Source organism: Phodopus roborovskii, unplaced genomic scaffold (assembly GCF_943737965.1).
Source record: "Phodopus roborovskii unplaced genomic scaffold, PHOROB, whole genome shotgun sequence".
Classification (NCBI taxonomy): domain Eukaryota; kingdom Metazoa; phylum Chordata; class Mammalia; order Rodentia; family Cricetidae; genus Phodopus; species Phodopus roborovskii.
The window spans coordinates 8,129,403-8,142,500 of NW_026126541.1; positions in this window are offsets into that span (position 1 = coordinate 8,129,403).

Below are 13,098 nucleotides of genomic sequence, written 5' to 3' on the forward strand. Positions count from 1 at the left end.
CCTACTTCATTGTTTTGTGACCCTAGCTTTCTCTCTCCACCATGTTTCCATTGTAACTGAGGGCCAGCTTCCAATAATGCTGTAGATAAATTTTTCCAGTCTTGTAGAATGATCTGTTCTGAGTTGCCCGTGAATTTAACATCTTCAGAAAAGGTGAGTGCATACCATATGAAATTACTTCTTCCTAAATCTCTTCAAATCTACTATTTCTGCAAGGTTCCAGTTAACCTCTGAATAGTCTTGAGGGTAGCTATCACCTGGTGGTCATTGTTGAATGGTACCTGGGTAGATTAGCTTTGGCTTTTCTAATAACCTTGGACAGCTCCTCTTCAGTCTCATAGAGCAATGGTGCAGTATGTTCTGCTCTAAATGTCTCTGTCTGAGTGTGAATGTTTTTCTTAGTTTTATGAGTAGATCTTTCTAAGGATTGTATCTTGTCAGTCATTTTTTAAGTAGTTGGCACCAATATTAACCCACATTTTTAAAGAATAAACCATGAATTTCCAAACTGATAATGATTATAATATATATTAAATCAATCTCAGGTAAATTTATTATCAATTTATTTACTTTTTCCAGTTTCAACCCATCCATTGTGGAACTATTCAGAGACCTTATTCTCTGCTTCGTAACGTTCATCATTCTTAACATGGGAAAGGTACATATGTATTTCGTGTGGGGCAGAGCCAGGAGAGAAGCAAGAGGTCTGAGAAGTGGATGCAATTGGAAAACAATCAGGAGATTTGGCATGCTGTAGGAGGGCACTTGGCTGCCTGAATGATAAAGCAAGCTAGCAATATGTGTGGCTGACTCTGGTGGCTGCATAGCCAGTGGGCAGCTGCAACTATGTGTTTGGGGACAGGAATGTTGTTTCAGGGAGATAGCAGCCAGAAAAACCCTTCTTGGTGACCAGCGGTTTGGCTTTAAAAGATGCCTTGTGATCTTGCCCCATATTAAATGCCAGATAAAAGAGCTTCTTATACTATTTTATTAATAAAACTTGTCTGGATTCAGATATTTGGATAAAACTTCATAGATAGATTCAGAGAGCACCAGGCCTCTATTCTCCAAGCTTCCCTGCTCAAAGGATCCATGTATCTCCTTTTGGCCCTTCTTCTTACTCTCCTGTGTCTTCCATCTCCTCTGAGTCTACCAGAAAACTATATTGTTCACTCCATCCAGTTGAATGTAGATCATACCCTCTGAACCATTGGAGGTCTTGGAACAATAACACAAACAAATCTCAAGCAACAGTGTGGAAATCAAAGACATTCAAGACCAGCCTCCTATGGACATTTCTACTTTTTTCCATGTGACGTTATACTCCCATCCTGCCATAACCAGACCTGAGCTCTCTAGCCAGGAGATCCTCCTCAGCTCTCCAAGATACTTTCTTTTCTCTTTCATTCTGGTGCTTGCTCTTTGGTTTTTAATGTTTCAGTAAGCATACCAAATGGGATTCATTACAATGTTTTCATGTATGAGTATCATTGTATTTTCTCATCTTCATGATACACTTATCACACTATAGTGTGGGTATCCACTTTATCAGTTTCTAGACTATAAGAACTTGTTTAGGAGCTTGTCTTTTTCAGGAACTACTGCCACCCTTAAGAACTAGTATCAACCTTGCCAAAAGTCAATGCTCAAGGGGCGTAGTAGCACATAATTATAATCCCAGCTGTCTAGCACTGGGAAGGCAGAGTCAGGAAGGTCTCATGTGTAAATCTGGGACAGCATGGTTACATTATAAGGCCTTATCAAAAAAATTAGAGAGGAAAGAAAAAGAAAATATCTGTAGGGGATCTCAGACCCTAGCTGTTTACACTCTTAGATCCCTTCTCTTTAGTCTCAAGGTGAACAGAAGGCCTCTTCCGTACAGTCTGAGCTCTTATGCCAACAATGGGCTTTCTTTACCCACTCCAGGCAGTGGAGAATTCCTTATATCTTACCAGGCTCCAAATCCATTAGTAAGATTTAACAACAGTGCTAAATTCAGCTTTCCAAGTCTTTATCTGCACAGAGGAACCTAGAAATTAGGTCTTATAGCATTGTCTATTGAGCTTGAAGTTTGTTTTGCCAGGCATGCACTTTCAATTCTACTAGAAGCTCTGCAGTTAACCAGGAAGGAGGCCATCAGATTTCTTTGTTACCTTATCCGTGTTCTCAAAATATGGTCTAAAAATTAGGGTCACAAGAGAGATTTTGATACAAATCAAATTTAGCAAATTTTTATCAGATTATTAGAGGTGATTGATGAGAACACTGGTAGAGGATTAAAGAGTAGCATTTGTGACTTCCCAACTCCTAGGCACTCCATTGGATTGTTCTCATGGGATGTACAATAGTCATTTGTGCTACTAAGCCCTGCAAATCTCCCTGATGCAAACCATGGTGCTTAATCTCACTCTACAGACTTGCTGTGTTCCAGTTAAACTTTAGCTGTTTTGTTTAGTTGTGGTGTCAGTCAGGCTTCTTATTGTAAGTGTCAGGAGATGCAGCCCAATCTGGATGAAGATAAAAAAAAAATAACAATTTACACCCATGAATGGATATTTTTAGATCTAGGTGCCACTGCTGCTAGAGGCTCTAATGACTTCACTTTCTTGAATGCTGTGAGCTTCAGGCTCACAGAGTCTCTCTACCATCAGTCCTGTGGCAGCAGTGTTTGAGCCCCCACAGCAGATGAAGGCTGCAGTTTCCCTTGAGTAGAAGCTGTATATGGGCTTTAGGTACTGACCAACACAAACACAAACATTTACACATACCTATGAGACCACAACCACACATATATACACACTCACACACACATACACACGTATACATTTGTAATTACTCACACGCACATGTATGTACAGAACTAACATGCTAATGCACAGAGAAGAAATTTTTTGGACAAGACAATCCTTATTAGTATTACCAAAAGAAACAAAAAGATATTGTGTGGTCAGAACAACAGATTTTACCATTATGCAAATAGTATAAATAAGCACAGTAGTGAGCCAGTGTAAGGCTGTGGGTAGAGGGAATTGTGAATGACAAGGATTGGACTCAGGCTCAGGTTCTTGCTTCTCACACCTGTCTAAAGCTTTTGGGGCACTTATTTTTTGTTTTATAAATCTAAAAAGAAGTGATGACGTCTATCCTGAGAAGTTCCCTTTAGAGCAAATGTTTCATTTGTAATTATCTTCCACATGAGAAACTTGTTTAAAATTCATTATTGAAATGCCTTATAGCACTATCCCTGGAATTTTTTTCTTTTATTATAATTTCTTCCTCCAGGACAGTTTTCAATATGGAACTCTTTACATACATATGAATGGTAAAAATATTATGTTCTAGATTTAAATTCTTACTTTCATACAATGTACATATAGGTAGAAATATCATTTTTAATAAATGCACATAGTTATTTGTCAATTAAATATTTTTAAGTAGTTCAAAGCTAAGAGAATCAACTATAATGCTATTGAGCCTTATTACTGGGTTTGTGGTAAAAGGAAATCAGACTGTGTATTGAGGAAGATGTTAGGAAGCCTAAGTTCTTGCCCCAGATCTGATATTGATTAATATTTTTACATTAGTAATAACCAAAGCTCTTAAGCCTCTTTTTCCTGTTGTCAAATGTGTACTAGATATGGATACTAAAGTGAATGATCCCTTAAATTCCTTTATCGTTGTTAAATTCTATCAGTTCACATTTGATAAAAAGGTTGGATTTTAATATGAAATTATTTCTTTTGAAGTGTTAAATTTTATTTCAGATGGGATGATTAACTGTAGATCAGAACAGTAGGCTACAATCATGAACTTTGACAATAGAGAAACACAATTTCACACTTTTGGTTTTTTTTTTTTTGCATTTTAAAAACTATTATTAAACACTTCCTCAGTGTGTTCTGACTTCTTGATGACTAAAAATCAGTCTGGATAATCTGCATCCCTCTCTTGATTAGAGACCTCCCACTTAAGCCCTGTAAGCTCTCTTTGATCATAATCAAAGTCCAGCCTTCAAAGATCTACCACGTGCATTTCATAAAACAACTAACAGAAGTTCATTTCTGACTTTAATGTATTATGAAAATGACAGAGTCTAAGCTTCTCTGAAATATAATCTTCTGAGAATAGAATGCATCTTCTGAGAATAGAATGCTGCTGTGAACAGGATAAGCAGCTTCCTTCTGATGAGAGGCTTCTCAATGCCAATCTACTTTGTGACTCTTCTTTTCTCCAAGATAAATTAATTGGCTTGTACTTAGTTTTTCAATAGCTTTCCTTGTCCTCAACCATTAAGTTGGGTCAACCTTACCATATTGGCTTCCTTTGTCATATGTTTCCTTGTTTGAGAGTTCAACCCATTAAGACACCAATGACTAACTAGATACCACAGGCAGAAATTTAACAAAAAATAAAAAAATGGACATTTTTTCTTGACATTAAAGACCACTTGTATTTATTTAATATGGAATTATTTATTAAATGTTATTTAATAAATAGTATTTAGTATTGTGATGGTTTGAATGAAGATAACACCTGGTCACAAGTTGGTAGTACTGTTTGGGAAACATTAGGAGCTGTGTTGTTGGAGGTCGTGTGTGACTCGGAACAGATTTTAAAATTTCAGAAGACTTGTACCATTCCCATTGTGCCCTCTCTTTGCCTCCTCCTTTTGGGTCAAGATGGAAACTCTCAGATGTCTCTGCTGCCATGCTCTGTTCAACAATGACAGACCCTAACCCTCTGAAACAGTAAGCCCAATTAAATGCCTTTTTAAAATGTTTCCTTGGTCATGGCATTTCATCATAGCGGTAGAAACATAATATAAGGCTACTGAATTTTTTTTTAACTTTGAGAAACAGAGTTGATTTTGAATTCTTTTCACATCTTTTCCTTTTTTCTTCAAAACTGTTAATTTTTAAAAACCAATCCTAGCCCTTCCAAAATTCCTTTGGAACATAGATCTGTAAATTTCAAAGCCAGAGTAGTTAACATGGGTGATACTGGGAATGAACTTCCAAACCTGGCAGTAAGAGGGCATTTTTTTTGAAGAAATGGACAAACAACAGTATTGGAATGGCTTTTTCTGTTCTCTGTAGAAAATCTCCACTCCACATGTAAAAAGCACCGGTTTGCTGCTAACCATATCAGTTGAGCAATAATAAACTAATACATATAGCAAAAGAATGAAGAGATTTTTAACTACAGTACAAGCATTTCATAGACATGAAATTTGGTTTCATCATCTGAAATGTACCATGTACCCGTACCTGTATAATGGCATTGAGAATGAGATAACATAAGGCTTAGGTATGACCTGGCAATGGGCCTGGCACGCACTATGTGCTTTGTAAGTGGACTCAAATGTGTTAATGTCTGTGTTCTCACTTCCCTTATATCCTCCTTGTCATTGTGGAAGCAAAATAGGAGCTTCTGGGTCTACAGATAAACCACACTAAAGGGGTGAGGGACTCCTCTTGTTTAATTAACGATAGTGCCGAATGTGCTACAGACTGAGAAGTCAAGAAGCAAAATCCTCCTCATGCCTCTCTCTTAAGTCTATCCACTACTGCCCCACTGACTGCTTCAAAGTCGGCTGTTCTAGTCACCTGCCTTACACACAAGAGCTTCTTATTCTCTCAGTCATGGGCCTCACTTCATTTTTTGTTTTTGTAAAGAATTTAATGTCACGACTAAAATGGGTACATGTCCAATCAAATACTAAAAGCTGACATTTTTTCACCATTTTTGTTACTTGAGCCACTTGATAAACAAAGGTAAGAATATTTTGTAATTTTGCAGCTTAAGAAAACTGCTTATAGGACTGACCCAGACCCCCTGAATGTGATGTTAGTTAGTTAGTTAGTTAGAGGACTGAGCAGTCTAATAATGGATCATTATTTATCCCTAGTATACAAATGGACTTTGGGAGCCTAATCCACTTAGATGGATACTCTGTCAGCCTAGACACATGGGGAAGAGCTATGGGCCTAATTTCTTTTCCATGCCTTCATTTGCATACTTTCTCTAGGCTTATGCACTGGTAGGCAATGTGATGAAAAGCACATGGCTTTCCCTTGCACTGCTTAGGTTGACATTGAAGATCTTGTTCTAAGAGCAGCTTAGATGCACTTTTACTGAAAACAATCACTGCGGCATGCCCCCACTGATAAGGAAAGCCATTTAAGCTGCAGCAATGGAAAACAAATAAATATGGGATGTAAGGAGTATGGTTTTTCCACCCGCCGCCAGTCTTGTCCCGCCGCCGCGCTAGCCCCAATTAACACACAGAGACTCTGTATTTGATATAATTCTGTTGGCCAGGTACTAGTTTCTTATCAGCTAGCTCTGTCTTAAGTATTAACCCATTTCTATGTATTTCCATGTGGTTTCACCTACCGGGGAGTGGGACAGCGTCTCGTCTCCCCAGTCTCTCCATCTTGGCTCCTCCCTCCCCCTTCCTCTTTCCTCCTTGTCTCCTAGTCCCTCCTATCTCCTTTACTATTGGCCAACAGTGCTTTATTCATTAAACCAGTATGAGAAACATATACAGAATGATATCTCCCATCAATGGGACATGAGCACTGCTGTGAAATTAAATGCCACATTTGGCCTTTGGAAGTTAACTAAAGAAACTACAGTCCCTCTTCTCAAGCAGCCATAGATGGTGACAGAGTCACATCTATACATTGGAGTTTGTAGGAGGGAGAGAAGCCATGCAGGCAATGGGTAGGGTGCTAATGTCATTTTTACCTCATCTTGCCACTCATCTCCCTGCCATCATTACTTGATTATGTGTTCCAGATTAAGATGGGAATTAGACTATTTATTAAGAATATTTCTTTGTGAAAATAAGTTATGAAATATCTTACAGGAAAGCATTAGAGTGATGGGGGGAAGTCTTTCTGTGTATTTGTTTCTCTTATTGGTTGATAAATAAAACACCGTGGCCAATAGAGGCTGAGCGATAGGCAGGACTAAAAGTTGAGGAGAATTTTGGGACACATAGCAGGCAAAGCAGTTGCAGGTCCTGCATTCTCCAGTAAGCCAAGACCTATGTATGGAAATGCATAGATAGTTTTGGGTTGATAATTAAGACAGAGCTAGCCAGTTAGAAGCCCAAGCTACTGGCCAACAGTTTTATAACTGATATAGCATCTGTGTGTTTATTTGGGGATCAAGGGTGGTGGGACCCTGCCATGTCAGAAACCACCAACAACATTAGAGACTAGACTTTTTGCTGCATTAGGAAAAAAGGTAATGTAGATAGGAACCTGAGTGTGTCCGTCTTCTTTGTTACCTTGACTTAATTTGGAACCAAGAGGAGAGTGGTGAAGCATACTTCTGGGTGTGTCTGTGTGCACATTTCCAGAAGGTATTAACGGAGGGGGAAAAGACCCGGCATGAATATGGGTGGCAGCATCCCCTGGCCTGAGGACCTGGGTGGGTTAAGAAGGGGATTCCAGCTAAACATCAGCATCCCTCTTTTGTTATTCCTTTGTCACAGTCATGATGTACATCACCTTTTGTCATGCCCCTTCTGCCATGATGGACTGAGCCCTCTGAGAGAATGAGCCAGGATAGATCCTTCCTATTATTGTAAGACCCTCAGAATGAGGAGTCTTCCAGTTTTGGTTGATACCCCAAGAACTCAATGTCCAGTCCAGTTGCTGCAACACGCAAGAGGCTTTAATGAACAGGAAACTTTTGCGCAAACAGGCTCCTCCAGCACGCAGGCTAGAGACAACCCCCCCCACAGGTGTTTTTAAAGGCAATCCCACAAGCTTAGGGAGGGGGTGGGACCCTCTGTCCATTATGTACCTGACCCTTTGAGGCTGGATGGTCTGGCTATTAGGGTCAACAGACCTTAGGGCCTCAGGGTGTGCTAATTAATTTTGTCTGGGCAAACCAGAGTTGCAGCTATCTCTTTGTTTCCTAAGGACCCTATTTACCACCTGCTGACTCACTGAAAGGAGGGGCAGTGTGAATTCTTGGTATCTTGTTATCTCAGGGCCTTGTGAGGGGAAGTTAGCAAATTCCAAGGAACAGATATTGGTTTCCAGGTTAGTCCTTCATTTCAAGTGAGGGGTTTCTTTAACTTTACTTTTTTGTCTTTCATTATTAGTTGTTTCTGTCAGGCTTTTTATTAAGGGGACTTGAGAAAATGCTATAATGATGTGAAAATGATATTTTCCCATAGCTATATGAAAGCCTGGTAAGCATTCTTATCCCTATTCTCAAGGGAGGTTGGAAGGCAGTGTGATTTCTGGTTGTCATATCAAGCAATTCTCCCTTTTAATGTTCCTGATGGGATGGCAAGTCATTATGACATTTGGTGGTTGTTATTACCTTATTCTATATCAAGTAGAAAGAACTAAGCCTTTAATTATTAGTTTGAATTGAATACCATGAACAAAGTAACTTTCCTATTTGGGGGTAAGAGTTTCAGCTTTGTTTTTATTATTCAACCCTGTTTTATGCTCCCCACCCATATGAGTATACAAAAACACAAACACGTCAGGATCCTCTTTGAGAGAGACACAATGTCTTCAGTGGACTCAGTAGGCACATACTCATCTGTTTATTTCATGTCTGATTTCACAAAACAGAGCTAGAGCTGTGTGCTCTTTCCTTCTCCAATACCGATATAAATGCGCCTTGACTGATTGAAATCTTCTCTGTTCAACCCTTCAGAGGGTAGCCATTTGTAATCAGAACAAGTTAATTTTCTTAATATAAAGCAAGTCAAAGAATCAGTACAAACACCAAAAGACCAGTGAAAAATGTGTTAAAAGTTCAGAAGATAATTTAAACATAGCTTGGGAAGGTGTAGAGTAGAAAAGGAAGGGAGGGTGTTATAGAGTAATTAAAAGTTACATACATGAATGCAATTGGTAAAGAATACATAAAAATGATGTACTGACAGTTTCTCATTTATATGGAAAAATGTCAGGACTTACAAGTAAGGGGAAAACATGATTTCAAACTTAGTTGAGTAACATTTTCCAAGGCTGGCAATTGCGCATGAAAAAAACCCTGTTCCATGATGGAGGTGTGAGCTTTGAAGGATAAAAGTCTTTAGTGTTTATCACACATTTAAGTGAATATACCATGTGCCTAGTGATCTCACTTCCAAAACTTTAGCTCACTTGCTGCTTTCCCACGTTGCAAGTTGAAACAAGCACAGATTTTATGTCACTGTGCCATTCGTAACAACAAATCATGTCAGAGAAACAAGCCAGGTCTTGGCCAGGAGGTCATTCATGAAGTAATACTGATGTCTTCAATATAATATACATAGCTACAAAACAGAAATATAAAGCTCTATATGCCCTGAAACAGAAAGCTATCTGAAATATGGAAAATGATCTCAATGATACATTATCAACCCAGTAAAGCAGGAATTAAGTTGACTTAAATAGCTAAAGTAAGCACAAGGAAATATGCAATTCAATTTGATTTGTGTAAAATACTTTGTTTAAAAATATCCAGAGAACATGGCAAAGCTGTTTGCCTTTGGGAAGTAGAACAGGTGACAGGATGAGATTACAAATGAGTTTGTTTTTTTTTTTTTATAATCAGGCCTTATGTACCTTTAAAACTTTTAAATATAAAATTGAAATATCTTGTTTTTTTAGGATTGTCATTATGGCTAAAATGTTATTGTTTCCACTTTTTAAGAACAATGTTGTGCATACAGGGACACCAGATGAGTCACTCTAAATGCCAAAGCAAAAGGATACCATCAATATTCATAGTCAGCCCAGGAAGGAGAGAGTAGGGTTTTTTCTTAGGAACCTGTAGAGTTCATCTAAAGGGTTGTTTGATGTGTAGTTTGACTACTGGAAGACACCAGGAGGAAGAGTCTCAGGGAGCCTCATGTGTAATTACTGGCCTGGAGTCTTTTTTGCTTGGCTAATGGTGGTCAGCATTTGACACACTTCCCAGGGGAGCTGTTTTCTGTTGGGTCAAGGATGAAATTGGTAAGATTGTGATTTTTTGGTTTGATTCTGACCTGTGGCCTACTGGCTCATGTTCTGAGAGCTTGTTCTCCATTTGGGTGCCTTATTTTTGGAGGCTGGGGAACTTTGGGGAGGAGGGGTATAGTTGGTGGAAAGATGTCAATACCCCTTAGCATTTGAAGGCTACAGTCATATCTCTGGTTTCTAACATGATCTCTTTCCTGATCCACTTTGATATAGATAGTCTCCATCACCTGTTCTCACCACCATGAATGAAACCACTCTGTTGTGCCTTTCCCACTGTGGTGGACTAAATTCCTCTGAAACCCTGAGCCAAAATAAATCTTCCTGTCCTCAAATTGTCCCTTTTGAGTATTTTTTTTTTACAGACACACAAAAAATAAGCACAGAGGTCTTATGTGACCTGATGTATACATGTACAGATTGTTGGGCCTCAGAAAAATCTGTAGAAGTTCTCTACAACTGGGCAGACACCAGGAGTTCAGCTCAGTGCTTAGCTGTGAAATTTCTGCTTCTGCTTCCATCAGCTACTGGATGAAGACTCTATGATGACATTTAAGGTAGTCATCAATTTAATTATAGTGGAAGGGCATTTAAGGTGGCCTCTCCACTATTGCTTAGATTCTTAGTTGGGGTCATCCTTGTGGATTGCTGGAAATTTTCCTAGTGCAGTGTTTCTCATTAAGACCACAATGGCTCCCTCTATTAGAGTATCTCTTTCCTTGCTCTGCTCTGTTCTTCCCCCAACTCAACCTTCCTGATCCCTCATGTTCTCCTCCCCCCTGCCCTTCTCTCCTCCTCTCCTCCTCAGTCTATTACCTTCCTTACCCTCCCCCCATGATCCCAATTTACTCAGGGGCTCTTGTTCTTTTCCCCTATTCAGGGGGTCGATGTATGTCTCTATTAGGGTCCTCCTTGTTTCCTGGGGGAAACCCATAGACATAGCTGACCTGATCAAGTGGGAGATCATGAACTCCAGATTGACAGCCGGGGAATCTGCATAAGTCCAAACCAGGCCCCCCTAAATGTGGGTGTCAGTTGTGGGGCTTGGGCAGCATATTGGCCACTGGTAGTGGAACCAGTGTTTATCCTTAGTGCGTGAATGACTATTCCCTATGGTGGGATACTCCCTTAGCCTAGACACATGGGGGAAGGCTTATGTATTGCCTCAAATGATGTGACAAACTTTGATGATCCCCTATGGGAGTCCTCACCTTCCCTGAGGTGAGGTGGGTTGGAGAGATGGTGGGGGGAAATAGGAGGATAGGAGGGAGAGGAGACTGGGATTGGTCTGTAAAATTGCTTTTAATTTAAATAAGTTAATTAAAAAAACAGATCAAGTACCACATCCTGCCCTTCCCTTTTGAAAACCTTCTAATTCATTTCTAAGAAAGGATATCCACATTGGGGACATTTAATGTACAATTTTAAGGGTATCTCTGAAAAAGAAAGACAAAAATTCTGTTTTGAATTTTTTCTGAATAAGTTTAATTACATATCAAGAGCCACCAAGGCAGCTAATCAGGAAGTGTGTCAGTGTTTAGCATGTCCCCACTGATAAGCTGTCATAAATTGTTTTGATTTTTAAAAGGTATCATCTTTGAGTTGAATTAGAGCCGCAACTTTGTTAATATTAAGTAAACAGAAAAAAGAGAATTGTGGAAATAAAAAAGGTGAACATTTCATAGTAAGGCTTTAAAAATATTTTTTAAAAATGTCACCAGTAGTAATTGTGTTAGCAAATTAACAATATTTAGAGCTGCCTCTGAGCTGTCAGGGAATAGTTAGTCCCTGTGTTCTTTCTCCCTTTGAGGGAGATGTTTTCACACTCATTAACAACTCTTTACCAGAGGGGACATGCTTTCTCACTATACTACAGCAAGTGAGACTCTGAGTTGGCAAGGGATTGGTGTGGAGATCGCACTGCAGACTGATGAAGTAAGTTTCAGGATCCTTCCTTTCTGGTGTCTGTTTAAAGTGTGTGTAAGACACATGTCTGTGTATGTGCATGTAGGGTGTATGCACATGTGTGTAAATGCATATGTCAGCCAGAGGTCAAAGTCTTCTATCACTCTTTATTTAAAAATAAAACACCTTTATTTGATATCTTTATCTATCTATCTATCTATCTATCTATCTATCTATCTATCTATCTATCTATCATCTATCTATCATTATCTGTCTATCTATTTGTTATGTGTGTGGGGTGGCATTTATATGCAGGCCACAGCTTATGTATGGAACAACTTTTGGGATGTAGTTCTCTCCTTCTAACATGTAGCTTCCTGGGATCAAACTAAGCTCATTGGACTTAGTAACAAATGCTCTTATTTGCTGAGGCATCTAGCCAGCCCTTCACTGATGGGAGATGCCATTATGTATATATGTTTCTCATACTGGTTAATGAATAAAACACTGTTGGCCAATAGGAAAGAAGATAGGAAGGGCTAGGAGACAAGGAGGAAAGAGGAAATAGTGAGGAGGGTCAAGATGGAGAGTCAGGAGAAAGCAGTATGCTGGCCGGCTCCCCGGTAAGAGAAAATACATAGATCAGCAGAAATGGGTTAATAATTAAGGCAGAGCTAGCCGATAAGAAACTAGTACCGGGCGAACAGAATTATATCTAATACAGAGTCTCTGTGTGCTAATTGGGTCTGGCGCGGCGGCGGGACAAGACCAGCGGCCGGCAGAAAAACCATACTCCTTACACTTCACCTCTCATATTTGAAACATGGTCTCTCACATAAGTCTAGAGATCACTGACTAGTTAGTCTGACTGACCAGTAGGCCCCAGTCTTGCCTGTTCCCAGAGTCCAATACTAAGATCTAGTCATTTGAGAGGTGGAATTTGAGTTTTGGCTTAAAATTTTTAGTGTAGCTATAGCCATTTTGTCTCATATTATCATTGTCATTTTACTGTGAATACCTGAGAGACCATAGTGTAGAAATGATGTAGGTTTCTACACATCATTCCAGGTGGAGGCGTGACAGTGATACATCAAAATCAAAACAGATAGCAAAGTACATAATCGAAATAATTATGACTAGTACTTTTTAAGCAGTCAATAGAGTCCAAGCACTGTACCCTGGTACACACTTAGAATATTTTGTTAAATTA